Below are 14,219 nucleotides of genomic sequence, written 5' to 3' on the forward strand. Positions count from 1 at the left end.
AGAGCAAATCTATGGAGCAAAAACCATGTGTCCACAGCATTTGGTGACTTGGGAGAACTTAATAAATAGTTGTAGTAGGGGCGCTTGGGTGGCTCAGTTGGTTAAGTGTCCAACTTCAGCTCAGGCCATGAGTTCGAGCCCCGCGTCAGGCTCTGTGCTGACAGCTCAGATCCTGGAGCCTGCTTCAGATGCTGTGTCTCCCTCTCTCTCTCTGCCCCTCCCCTGCTCATGATCTGTCTCAAAAATAAAAAAAATAAAAACATTAAAAAATAAAATAAATAGTTGTAGTAGGATGATGGTAATTATTCAAATAATTTTTCAAGAATTTCCTAACATCAAACTTAAAATAAAGTGCAACTCCAGGAATTGACTCCCACGCCCTCCCCTCCCTTATCCCATCTCCCCAAATGCCTGAGTAGCTTGTTAGCATTCAACACATCCTTTGAAGATTAAATAGCATTAAATTTTTGCCTTGCAAGGAAAGAGATTATGAATTTATGTGAAAACAACTCTTTGGGAGAAATGTATGCAGAAATCTAAACAGGGAAGAGATGTTGGCTTGGCTTAAAGTCCACAAAATGCACCACACATGAACAGAAACTGATCGAATAGACCCTGATTTGAAGTTCAGCACCACCATTAATATATTAGCTGTGTAACTTTGGACACATTTCTTAATCTCTCTAGACCTCAGTTTTAAAATGGGAATAATGGCAGTATCTACTACATAGAGGTATTTTGAGCATTAAAGAGGATAATCCATGTAAAAATACTCCACATGGTGCCTGGCACAGTGTTGTCTTGAAATCAAGGGAGCAATGAATTCTATGAAATTGCCCCCACAATCTGCAGAAGCAGGTATTATAACAAGATTCTAATTTGTTTGTCCCTTCATTGAAGTGTTGTATTAACATGATTTGCTGACTGTCACTATGACATTAATCTGTGTTGGATATCACCAGAGGGCCAAGGGATGACCTTCAGTGCTTTTAACTCTCCCTGAAAACTTTTCTGCCTGAGAAAAGCACTGAACTCTCTTTCCTGAAAAGAGGGGATTGGCCATTTGGCACCATGTGAGTTTGGTTGCAGAGAAGGGGGAGGTCTGAATGTGATGTTAACACTGAGCTCCAAAGGCCATGACACCAAGCCTTTCCCTGTCCCAGGGCAAAACATCCTCCTGTTCTCTGAAAATACATCTCAAAAGCATCTCCTTCCATTAAGGCTTCGAATTTGCTAATGTTTGACCTTTAAGCTTGAGTTGCATATTCTTTTTGTAAGACAAAAGGTATCATACAAAAGCTTCTAACTGAAGTGTAGTGCGGGTAACAGTGGAGTTGTCTATAGTTCAAAAGTGAGTGTGAACATTCTCTTTATGTTACGCATAAGAAGTAGGAGCCTAATTCAGTGCTGCTTGTTTTTAATTCAATAGATAGATAGATAGATAGATAGATAGATAGATAGATGATAGCTAGCTAGATGATAGGTAGATAGATCCATAGATGATAGATAGATAGATAGATAGATAGATCGGTCGATGATAGATAGATGGATCCATAGATGAAAGATAGATAGATAGATCGATGATAGATAGATGGATCCATAGATGATAGATGATAGATAGATAGATAGATAGATAGATAGATAGATGATAGATAGATAGATAATAGACGGATCCATAGATGATAGATAGATAGATGATAGATAGATAGATAGATAGATAGATAGATAGATAGATAGACAGATTTGCCTGTTGGACTCTTGACTGGGATTGATCTCTTACAAAGGAGCTAAAATAAGAGTGTGTGGGCAAACACAAGTCATGGCAAAATTCTCACTTCCCTGTGTTGTAAATTAGACCTTTTTGTGCCTTAGTTTTATACTTAACGGCTTCAAACATTCTAATTCATCTCATTTAACATACAAGGAATAAAATATGACTGATTACAGACACCAAACTGAAAATAGACAGGTGGAAGATAGTGCTTAGGGCTATATACTTTGTGGGCAGGCCGTCCTATGACTTTGTTCACATACCTGCCATTTAAATTCATCTTTAGCTGGATACGTACACCAAAGGGATGTGTCGACTGTTTGTGATTTATTAAAACAGCTGAACGGTTGCAAGATACAGCTCCTTGTGGTCATCTACCGTTCCAAATGATGATTAAGTACAAAGGGAGATACAATTTAGAAAAAGAGCAAAGTGAAGTTGGGATAACAGGAATGGGCCACACCGCGGTTGTGTTCACAATAAAAAAAAAATATTTAATGGGGAACCAAATAGACATGTTAGATTTTGCAAGATCAAATAAACACAACTTTGCAGAATGGATGGAAACTATGATTTGTACTCGTAATTAAATACTAGTTTCTTAGGTCAATTTTTCAAGTGACATTGTAATGGGCTTCGGCTCTGTGTGCAATGGCTTCTCACTTTTCTTTAACAAGAGTAAGGTTGAGAGAATTTTTTATACGGACAAAGAAGCTGTATCCATTAGGGCTTCTCAGTTCAGAAAACGTCAACCCCAAGTGGGGGCTTTGGAGTGTAGAACCAGTTCTAGCACATGAACACTTGAGCAAGCCGGAACCTCAGTTGCTCAAATTATAAAACGTAGACAATGATACTAACGGCTCTGCTTCCGCCACAAATTGTGAAGATCAAGCAAGAAAGTAGATGTGGGGCGTCTGCGTGGCTCAGTCAGTTGAATGTCCGACCTTGGCTCACGTCATGATCTCACCGTTTGTGAGTTCGAGCCCAATGTCGGGCTTACTGTTTACAAAGCTTCTTTCAGATCCTCTGTCCCCATCTCTCTCTGCCCCTCTCCTGCTCGTGTGCTCTCTCTCTCTCCCTCTCAAAAAGAAATAAACATTTAAAAAAGAGAAAGCAGATCTAAGCTACCATTATTATTATCTTATAATTAATTAATTTAAGAAGAATTAAGGTTACACCCATGTAGTCCTGTGTGGGAGCAAGGTGACATAAGACCTTATTTCCAAGGGTAACTGTTGTCTTGAAAGTGAGATAATACTGTGTTATTTGTTTTACTACTTTTTATTTTTTAAAAAAATTTTAATGTTTATTTATTTTGAGTGAGAGAGAGAGAGAGAGAGTGAGAGCGAGCATGAGTGGGAGAGGGGCAGAGAGAGAGGAAGACACTGAATCTGAAGCAGGCTCCAGGCTCTGAGCTGTCAGCACAGAGCCCGACACGGGGCTCGAACTCACAAACCATTGGATCACGACCTGACTGAAGTCGGATGCTTAACCGATGGAGCCACTCAGGCATCCTGTGCTATTTGTTTCCTAATCTTATTTGCATCCTCAGGCTGAGGGGTCATAAGGAAATACTGGTCACACTTAGATATCTATGGGAATTAATGTGCATAGATGAGCCCAACTATGCATTTGTAAAAATGAGCATGTGTGTATGTGTGTGTGCCTAACAGTTAATTCTGGGATTCTGGAACCAGGTGGCTTAAATCTGAATCCTACTTACTTGCTTGTAACTTTCACAAGGAGCTTAATCTCCGTCTGGCTGTTTCTCAGTTTCCTTATCTGGAAAAGAAAAAAATATATAGGTATGTTCCTACAGATTAAATGAGTTCACACCCAAAGTACTGAGAATCGTGTCTCTACATGTTGCAAGGGCCTAATACATGTTCATTATTTTTATCATCAGAAGGACCTGTGTTTTAAGCAAAATTATCAGTGGCGATTTACTTTGTTCAAAACACACATTCATGTCCTATCTCCCTGGTGACCAATACGTTAGCAGAATACTACTAGCATAGAGCAGGATAGTTACTTTTGGAATTCTTTGGAGAAAGAAAGCTGAGTGGCCTGTGGACAAGTCCTGGTAGCTACCTAAACAGAAATCCATACCAGCCTCTGAACTACCAACTGTATTTTGTAGAACATTATTGGCCCTAACATGGTGAGATACGCTTCATGAAAAAAGGGTTATGGCCAAATATGTTTGGGAAGCTGTGTTCAACTCTACAAATCAGGTCTCTTCATTGTGGGATGTATCATAAACCTTAATAAACTAATGTGCATTCTGAGTCTCCAGGGGACTACTTATTTTCATACAGAATCATTGTTTTTGTCCCTTCTTTTTTTTTTTTTTAAAGGAAAGCCTATAAAATCACGAGGAATATAAAAAATTCCTTAAAACACAGCTTGGAAAATATTTCTTTAAATAATTTTTCTCAAATTCAGATATTTTCGTCCAGTAAAGAGTACTCAACAAAATACTCCATTGTTGGGGGGGGGGGGTAGTGCTTTGTGGAATCTTCCACTGGAAGGTCTTGGGGTTGTCATTGTTGATAATGAGTTAATAATGGCTTGTCAGTGATTTAAAAAGAACATCTCCCAAACCGGAGAGCTTGCTGTGGAACGTAGAACCACATGCACCATGAACACCAGACTTAAGTGTGATCTTTTGGGAACCCATTTGTACAATTGAGAGATGATGGGAATTTCTTTTTTATGGATTAAAACAAAATTGTTAACTGTAGAGCAGAAGTTGGGTCAGACAGATATACTGCTCTCAAGAATGTGCTGATGATGATTTGTATTTTATGGTAGCTGAAGGGTATGAGCTGCTTGTTAATGAGATCAAGCACCATTACATATATTACCGGCATCCTCAGAAGCTGAGGATCTATTTTGAAATATCTTTATGCTACATTTGTTCAAAGCATTGTCTTTCTGTTAAAAGAATTCACCTGCACGTTAAATTTTCTCTATAGTGTACTACTGATAGCTTAAAGAAATATTTCTGTGTATCTCTTTGTCTGAATTTGGAAGCTATGTATTTTCTCTGAGTTCCATTTCTTCTGAAAACTAGTTGTTGACAAATACGACTGTCACAGTGATTGTAGGACTGAATTACCCTGTTGATTTCCTAATTCATTGCTTGAATTGTAATGACTCAAAATAAAAGCAGTCTCTCTAAAATATTTTGTCATCTTACACCGTTTGAAAGATAAATGGTCTTAAACAAAATAGCTGCGGAAATTCTTTGCCAGAATGGAAGTTTTAGCATCAAGGTCTATGTCCAAGAGAATGTAGGTGGCAGGGATTGCCCTTTTGGGGGGCAGGTTTTTCTAATCCAAGCAGTGCAATTCTGTAGAGTCAAGTCTAAAGTAAAGGAAAGAAGATGAAAAGGGTTTCCAATTCAAGAGGAGAGCCGGAATGTGTATTAAAAAGAGTATAGGGTTTAGGTGTAGACCTGAAATGAAGCCTTGGGTAAATCAGGCCGTAGTCCAGGTGTCAATTTCCATCTTTATGAAATGAAAGGAAAGGGCATCAGTAATCCGGAAGATGGAACATGTTTCCTTAGAAAGTTGGTATGGAAGGAGAGGAAAACAAGGAAAAATATGGAGTGTAGCAACTAACTATAGGATTCTTTCCACGTGTTAAGCATGGGGGGCGGGGTGGGAAGTCATACTGTTAGGCCTCATGATTACATATTCCTTGGTTTCCATTTCACATGTAGATTAGTAATGGTTTTGCTTTGGGGGTTACAGCATTTCCAAACTTGACTCAATTTTCTGCCTAGAATGTATGTTGCTGTTGTATGCCTCGAATGTTTTCCCCCCATTTCTCATTTCAAAGGCTTTCACTTACTATGCCTATAAGCTATGATATTAAGGTTCAATGCCAGTAAAGTTTCAGGGAAGAGAGTGAGAAAATTATTTAAAAGGACTACTTTTTGATAATGGCAGTGTTTTGACAGTTTTTGACAGGCAATTTGGAATAATGCAACCTCCTGGATTACAGCCAACCTCTGAAATGGGCTGTAATTTAGAATGATGGCAGCTTCTATGACCTCTATATTGGAGAGTCACTAAAATTAAAAAAAAAAAAAATCTCTAAACAGTTTAGGTTTATATTTGAAAATCTGGCTTAAATGTTCTGACATCTAGCCATTTTATTTAATGAAAAGATTTTCCTGTCCAATGCATAGCTCCAAATACTTATCCCAAAGCTGGGGAAGATTTTCTGCCTTTTTGTGTGTGGTAAAACTCTTCTTCTCAGATTCCACTCTCAACCAGATCGTGAACATTCTAAAGGGCTGCTTGTGGGCCCTTCTCTCCACTGGATGAAATCAGACCCACTCAGGCGCGGGGAACTATATTATGCTGTCATCCTGTAGGGAAGGCAAGTCCTGGGCTATTACAGCCTCCAACTTTCGTCCTTAACAAAGATGTGTTGTCTCAGGTTCTAAGTCTGGTCCTCAAGGCCCCTTTGAAAAATAGATTCTGTTACTTCCTTCATTCTGAGAGTTAAATGCTTTATAAAGAGTTGTGTAAGTTAAATATGAGCTGGGTGTGCAGTGTTGGGTTTGTAACTGAACTGCAATTCTCCAAACATACCAATATATTCCAAAATTGCCAGTTGCAGGCCATAAAATATTTACATTACAGAGTAAATAATGTATGTTTAGTAAGAAATGATGAAATATTTACCGTTTTTCTAAAGACACTGTATGGGTTTTTTCCTCTACCACAGCCGTTTTTCTTGAAGCAGGCAAAATAGGCAACTGTAAGAGCTCTGAAAACAACATGGAAGCATCTATGAAGGAAGAGAATGTTCTGAGGCACTAAGTGCAAAAGTCTCCACAAGGAGAAGAAACAGCAGCTAATCCCAGATACCAGGATACATATTTCATATGGTTAAAGGTCTAGGGAGGCATTGGCAAACAATTTGGTATATTTACCATTAAACTGAAGAGATTTTAGGCCCAGTTCACGCGACACAATCTTTTGCTGGAGCCATTCTGTGGGAGTATTCTGAACCTCAGAGGATAGTATGACCTTCCAAGCTTTCAAACAGCCCCGCGTCAGGCTATGGGCTGATGGCTCGGAGCCTGGAGCCTGTTTCCGATTCTGTGTCTCCCTCTCTCTCTGCCCCTCCCCCGTTCATGCTCTGTCTCTCTCTGTCCCAAAAAAAATAAATAAAAAACGTTGAAAAAAAAAATTTAAAAAAAAAAATACATTTTTAAAAACTTTCCCATACACTCATTGACCCTGAACACGATCCAGAAAACCTAATCACAGTGTTATAATTCTTACCGCATGTGTCTGAGAAAGAGCCTGAAGAAGCCCTTAACAGAAGTCTTCCAGAGAATCACCTGAGAGAGTCTCACAAAGAGATTTTCAGGCCTTTGCCCAGAAATTCTAGTAGAATCACTCTAGTGCAGGGCCTGGAAATCTTTATTTTTGAAAAGTTTCCCAGGTAATTCTGATGATCACTTGGAAGCAGAAAGAAGATTGCCACCCCCCCCCCCCACACACACGCAAATATCCATATCGTCATCCCTGAAACCTGTGGGTGTTACCTTATGTAGCAAAAAGGAGATTACAGGTGTAATTAAATTAAGATTCTTGAGATGGGCTGGGGGGGACTATCCTAGGTTATCTAATGGGCTGTAAATGTAATGAGAAGTTTCCTTTTAAGAGGGAGATAGAGGGAGATTTGGTTATGGATGAAGGCAAAGTGAGGATAGAAACAAGATGGTGGCCTGCTGGTTTTGAAGATGGAGGGAAGGGCCAGGAGCCAAGGAAGGTAGGTAGGCTTTGGAAGTGAGAAAAGAAGAAGCCTCTCCTAGAGCCTCCAGAAGGAGCCAGCCCTGCTGATGTCTTGTTAGCCCGGTGAAACAGATTTTGGACATTTGACCTTCAGAACTGTAAAATAATAAATATGTGTTGTTTTTTAAGCCATTATTTGCAGTCATTTTTCCAGCAGCATTAGGAAACTGTGCGAGAATGACTGCCCTCAGCCACCTTAGTTCTAGTAGTCCTCTGTTGCTAAACACAGCCTTTTAAGCCAGACCTTCAAAGCTCTAGGATTTAACCCATTTCCCAGCACAAATGCAGCCCTGCCTCCAGAAAACACTGCCACTCCCCTTCCCATCTGTGGTGGGCACTTTCTTCACAGTCATGTGCCCTTGAGGATGCCATAACTGCCCGAAAGAGAAAAGGCAGCGATGTGGGACTGTGGCCAATACCTGCATCCCTCAAATTTGGACATCAAGCCACAGGAATTCATCATTCCCTGCCTGTGTACTCAGCATTCTGTAGCTACTGTGGGGAATTCAGAGAACCAGGAGAAGTCACTCCCTATTCTCGTGCTGAATACACACATTTCAGAGTGATTATGAACACTTAGGTTGCATTTTCCAGGAACGTCAACATTGAGGCTCCCTGGCTACAAGGGATATCATCTCATTTGGGGATAAGACAAATGCATCATTTCAGTTTAGGGGAAGAAGATGATATCAAAGCATGGGTTCCCAGTTATATATACTCTGATTAGAAGACCAGGAAATCAAGTCATTTTTCCATAGGTTTAGGCTCTCCATAAACTGAGGGACACATTCACGAATTGTCCAGGCAGTACTTGAAATGTAGCTCTATTTTCCAAGGGGGGGGGTATCTCTATATTTTATCAGTATGGGCTCCTATCAGAACTGCTCACAGTGAAAGGGAAAAAAAAAAAAAAAAAAGATGGCAGCTGCATAGAGCCGGGATAGCATCTTGTTTCTATGACAACAGTGTCTGCTCTGCTCCCCAGCTCCATCTGGTATTTTCAGGCCTAACAGCCAGGTAGCATCTAAATGCTTAGTGGGGGGGTGGAAAAAGTATTGATAGAGATTCTCCAGATCAGACACAAATGAACCTAGCGATACCACGTCCTTTCTGAGAAAAACTGAATTGCTTCATCAGCGACAGGACGCATGAAAGACAAACCACTTAGCACGTGGAACATGTTCACCTTTATATCGTGAACTAAGCAAGCACAACATTCATATAAAATAAAAGTGCTATTGGGGCAGACGGGGGCTTTTTCCTAAAGGCGGTCGAAGGAGGCTCGCGTGGGATGATTCTCTCCTCCCTCTCACGCTCTGTACCCTGTCCCGCTTTGTGGAGCTGCGTGTGCTTTAGGTAAGACGGATGCAGCAGCTCTTACCTGCCTCGCTGACCTTCCCTTCAGATTTTATCCTTGTTGATTACTGTTCCCTGGTAGCTCTGAAGAATTTACGAGAAGCTGAGTTTTAGTCCTCCTCCATGGGCCCTCGCTCACAGAAAAGCATGCTTTTATAGGGTAACATGACACAGCCAGTTTTCACTCTCCCCTACCCTCATATTCAACATAATCTAGGGCAGCATCTCCTGTTTCTTCCTGAACAGTGCCATCATTAAACACACAGCATTTTGACCAAGTCAGAATTTAGCCGAAAGATGATACGATATGACTCTAGAGCTAGGTTGTCCTGCAATATTTGGGATGCACTTACACTAAAAAATTACTCATTGTTTACCTGACATTCAGATACTGGGCACCCAGTATTTTTATTTGCTGAATCTGGCAACTATGTATAGGCAGGAATATAGGCCTTTTCAGTTCACCTGGTCACTTCAGCTTTGATCCAGCAGATCAAAGTGTTGTTCATTGGAGTATTGGTTTCCAGAATTTTCTGGTTATTAAAACAAACATTTAATGTTCATTGTTCGTGCCAAAAACCTTACTGACACCAAAGTTTTGCATACATTCATTTTTCCCTTATGTATTCAATGCAGAGTTCCTGGGCACCTGCTATTGGCCTGGCACTATTCTGGAAGCTTGGAATTGATGGTGCACAAAACAAATGGGTGCTTCCTCAGGAGGCCAACATTCTATTGTGGCTCCTGGATTTCATCTCAGGACTGTTACTTTCATTGCATACAGGGAACTGTTATACACAAGGACCCAAAGCAGATATGGTCCTGCCCCCAAAAGCAGATTTAACTCATTTAAAATTTTCCCAAACCCCAAGTCGTTCTTCAGTTACAGAAGAAATTTAAATCACCTTTTTTCACTCTCTTTGTCCCTCGGTACCCCAGATTAAGAGACAACCGATCCTAGAAGAGTGGGACATTGACTAGTCCCACCTTACCATCATTTTCTAAAGTCCTCCCTTGTCCTTGCTGGGATCCATCCGCTTGAGAGTCCTTTTCCTCTGCCGAGCCCTCACAGGAGATTCAGACAGACAAGTGACCTTTGCATTCTTTCTCCGTCTTCTTCAATTCTTCTCTCTGTACTCCCCAACTCTTTTCTCCTTTTAAGTATTTCATCTATTTGATGCTGATAACGACTAAACAAGAGAGGAAAATTAAAGGTCTGCAGTGTTCCAGAAAGTTCTTGAGATACAGACCTACTTACTTAAAATTTTTTTTCTATAGACTCAGATTCTTGTATCTCATATTTTGACTGTGACACACCCAGTTTTATTTTATGAGAATTCTAGGTAGCGTATTATATACGCTCAGGTATGTTACTTGAAATGTATAACCACCATGGTAGACAAAATGATGGCCCCCAAGGGTATTTTCATCCTAATCCCTGAAACCTGGGAGTATGTCACCTTACGTGGCAAAAGGGACTTTCAAGATGTGATCCAATTAAGGATCTTGAAATGGTGAGAGCATCTTGACTTATCCAGGTAGGCCCAACAGAAATCCAAGCATCCTTGAAAGAGAATGGCAGAGAAGGAAAGAGATTTTAGGGTGCTATGTTGCTGGCTCGAAGACGGAGGAAGGAGCAGGAGCCAAGGGATGCAGGCAACTTCTACAAGCTAGAAAAGGTAAGGAAACGAGTTAGCCTCGAGAGCTTCCAGAAGGACTGTGGATCCTTTGATTTTAGCCCAGTAAGATCCATTTTAGAATTGTAACCTCCAGAACTGTAAGACAACACATTCGCATTGTTTTAAACCACTAAAGTTGTGATCTGTCGTAGCATCCATCAAGAAGACAGTACACAGGCCCAGAGAAATCAGAACTGAACCTGAGCAGGCTCCTTGAGGCTCTTTGCCAAGCTGGATGTTACCTCTTAGTTGCCAGGTTATGGGAGATCTGCATGGTCATGGAGTTGGGACAGCCTGGTAGTGGTTATTTACCAACGACTGTGGCAGTATTTCAATATCTTTATAGTCAGAATGGGTGTACTGGTGGATTTCTGCTAGGCACACACTCACGCACAACTAAATCTGATGGATGTAGAGTGGATTCTGGCATGAGTCTTGAATTTTTCTTCCCTAAGGCCCCGATATGAACTCTTAATCAGAGTGGTCAAGGGGCGCCTGGGTGGCTCAGTCGGCTAAGCGTCTGACTTCAGCTCAGGTCACAATCTCGCAGTTCGTGGGTTCGAGCCCCACGTCGGGCTCTGAGCTGTCAGCACGGAGCAAGGAGCCTGTTTCAGATTCTGTGTCTCCCTCTCTCTCTGACCCTCCCCCATTCATGCTCTATCTCTCGCTGTCTCAAAAATAAATAAACCTTAAAAAAAATTTTTTTAAGAAAATAAAAAAAAAATCAGAGTGGTCAAGGCAATGATTCTAATAGAATTCTATATTCATTTCTATGTGTCCTACACTGGGATTTTACAGCGTGTGGACCAGAATGACTCCTTTTTGCTCAGGAACTTGTAAAAAATGAAATTCTTGGGGCACCTGGGTGGTTCAATTGGTTAGGCATCCAACTTCAGCTCAGGTCATGGACTTCAGCTCAGGTCATGAACTCGCAGTTCATGAGTGTGAGCCCCACATCACGCTCTGTGTAGACAGGTCAGAGCCTGGATCCTGCTTCGGGTTCTGTGTCTCCTTCTCTCTCGGTTCCTCCCCTGCTCACACAATGTCTCTTTTTCTCAAAAACAGATAAAGATTAAAAAAAAATTAAATGCTTTTTTTTTCTTTTTCAAATTTTTATTTAAATTCTAGTTAATCAACATACAGTGCAATATTGGTTTCAGGAGGAGAATTCAGTGATTCATAACTTGCAGACAACGCCCAGTGCTCACCACAAGTGCCCTCCTTAATACCCATCACCCATCTAGCCCATCTCCCACCTCCCTCCCTCCATCAACCCTCAGTTTGTTCTCTATCTTTAAGAGTCTCTCATGCTTTGTTTCCCTCTCTCTAAAAATGAAATTCTTGTTCGTTTGTTTTTCCAACTTACTATCTGAACATTCCATCTCTAAGTATTGAGGATGTTCTCTCCTTTTCATCTTTCCTATTTCCTCCTTTCTTTAACCCTGCCTCTCCTCTTCTCATTTGCAAACAAGTGAAATAAGGGGAAAAGAGACTTGCTCAAAGTCCCCAACCTAGTTGCCAGCCACACTGAGGGCAGGACCTGGGTCAACACCCCATTCAGGGATGTGAAATCACACCTCCACCAAGGGAATGATGCTTAGCGGTCATCTTCTCATTCTTAAATTGGGTTCAGTCTCCTACAGATCCATCTATGGCCTTCCGCTGCACTCTGAATAAAATCTGAACTGTTTCCACTGCTCTCAGGGACCTGCATGGTCCGGCCCTGACCACTTCATCAACCCCATTTGTACCATGATCCCACTGGTCCCTCCCTTTTCAGACACCAGTTCTGTCCTGCCCTCGGGGCTTTGTGGGAGCATAAATGTGTTGTCTGCACTGGCCACAGCAGGTCCTTGCCTCACGCTGATAGATTTTACACTTTCACTTACTCTGTGCATGTTGAATTAATGAATGGCTGTACTCTGTTTCTTGTTCCCCCAGAGGCTCCATGCATTCAGAGAGCTTATTCATCTTGTTCACTGTTGTGTGTGCGCAATAGTGCTTTAATGAACACTTTGTGAATGATGTTCATGGTCATTCCTCAAGGCCTCACCCTAAAGTCATCTTAGCACTCTCAAGGCACAGAATTCCTAGGCCATCTCGTCAGCCACCGACACAGGCTGCCAACCAGATGCGGGGGCTGAATAAAGGAAAGACAAGGTGCCTGGTCATTTGTGTAAAATATCATAGCTGTACTTAAAGGAAGTGGAAACTAGCTTTCTGACCTCTGCAGTAATCAGCTTACACCGTGAAGCAGGAGATTTGAATCCCCTTATCTACTTCCAGATGAGAATATTATGTCTCGTTTATAGTTACAGCCTTCTGGACTGAAATATCATATTTTATGAGTAATAGCATCTGTAAGTAAGATAAAAGACATCACAAAAGAAAATGAAAGCATTTAAAATACAACAATTACTGAAATAAAATCATCTTTAGGACATTCTTCTGACAAGTTCTCTTAGGTTTTATTAATTTCTTCTAAGAATATCGCCATGAATCTTTTTTACGAGTGTTTGGATCCCGTGTGCACAATCTTTGCATTTATTCACTTGAGGCTAAGGCACAGTGGAGTGCAAGATCTCAGCTCTTTCCTGCTTTACTCTGCGTTAACATCTTGAAAAACGAAATGGTAAAGGTAGATCATCAAACAGTTTAAGAAAACTATTCATGTACGTGTTTTATAAGTGGAATAACGAGATATAGCAAGCACGGAATTACAAGGCCGTCAAATTCCAAATGATGATGTATATACAACTTCAGTAATTCTAATATTTGTAATATTTCCTTATTAGTTTTCAGATATTTAAATTCCTTTCACTCTGTATGCATCCCTTTCAATTCTATTCCAGAACTGCATACTATTACCTATAAAATAATCAGTTTATTCTCTGTTTAAAATGTTTCTTACTGAGCTCTTTTATTTAAATGCTAATTAATTGTTTCCTTTAACCATCTTACAGAGTTTCCATATTCTATTATCAACACACCTGCAATGTCAAATAAAAGATAAGGTTTATGAGCCATGTAAACTATGATGAAACATTTTGAACTGTCTATGGCATCGTGAAGGGAAAATAATGGCAGTGTCTGGCTTTTATAATGCAATACTATTGTACTAAGGCCAGTAAGTCATTTTAAGCATTGGAAGCATAAAGTAATTCTATCCTGATAAATGAGCAATTTAGCAAATTGTTTTAAGAAGAAATAGGATTTATGGTTCACTCTGCCTATATGTATATATGGACATCACATTTTTTTCAAACTTTACAAAGAGCCACTGTGAATAATAGAAGTACTAAAATTTATCCCAAATTTCCAAATAGTCACTATGACCAACTTCCTGAAATTAATAGAAATCTGCATGGAGATTGTAATAAGAGTAGGGCATGTTAATTGTTGGTTGAAATTTGAAAGTATCCAATAGCTAAAGTCATTTATTTACTAAGCAACCACGTCTTATAAGGTAGTCAGAGACTATGTTAATGATGAAAACAAATAACTGGTAAGAAACAAAAAAAGGCTTAAATTTCTCTTTTAATTTTTTTCTGTGCAATCCCAAACCACTTAAATTTATTGTCATGGGAACTA

Source organism: Neofelis nebulosa, chromosome 13, assembly GCF_028018385.1.
Source record: "Neofelis nebulosa isolate mNeoNeb1 chromosome 13, mNeoNeb1.pri, whole genome shotgun sequence".
In the NCBI taxonomy this organism is placed as follows: Eukaryota; Metazoa; Chordata; class Mammalia; order Carnivora; family Felidae; genus Neofelis; species Neofelis nebulosa.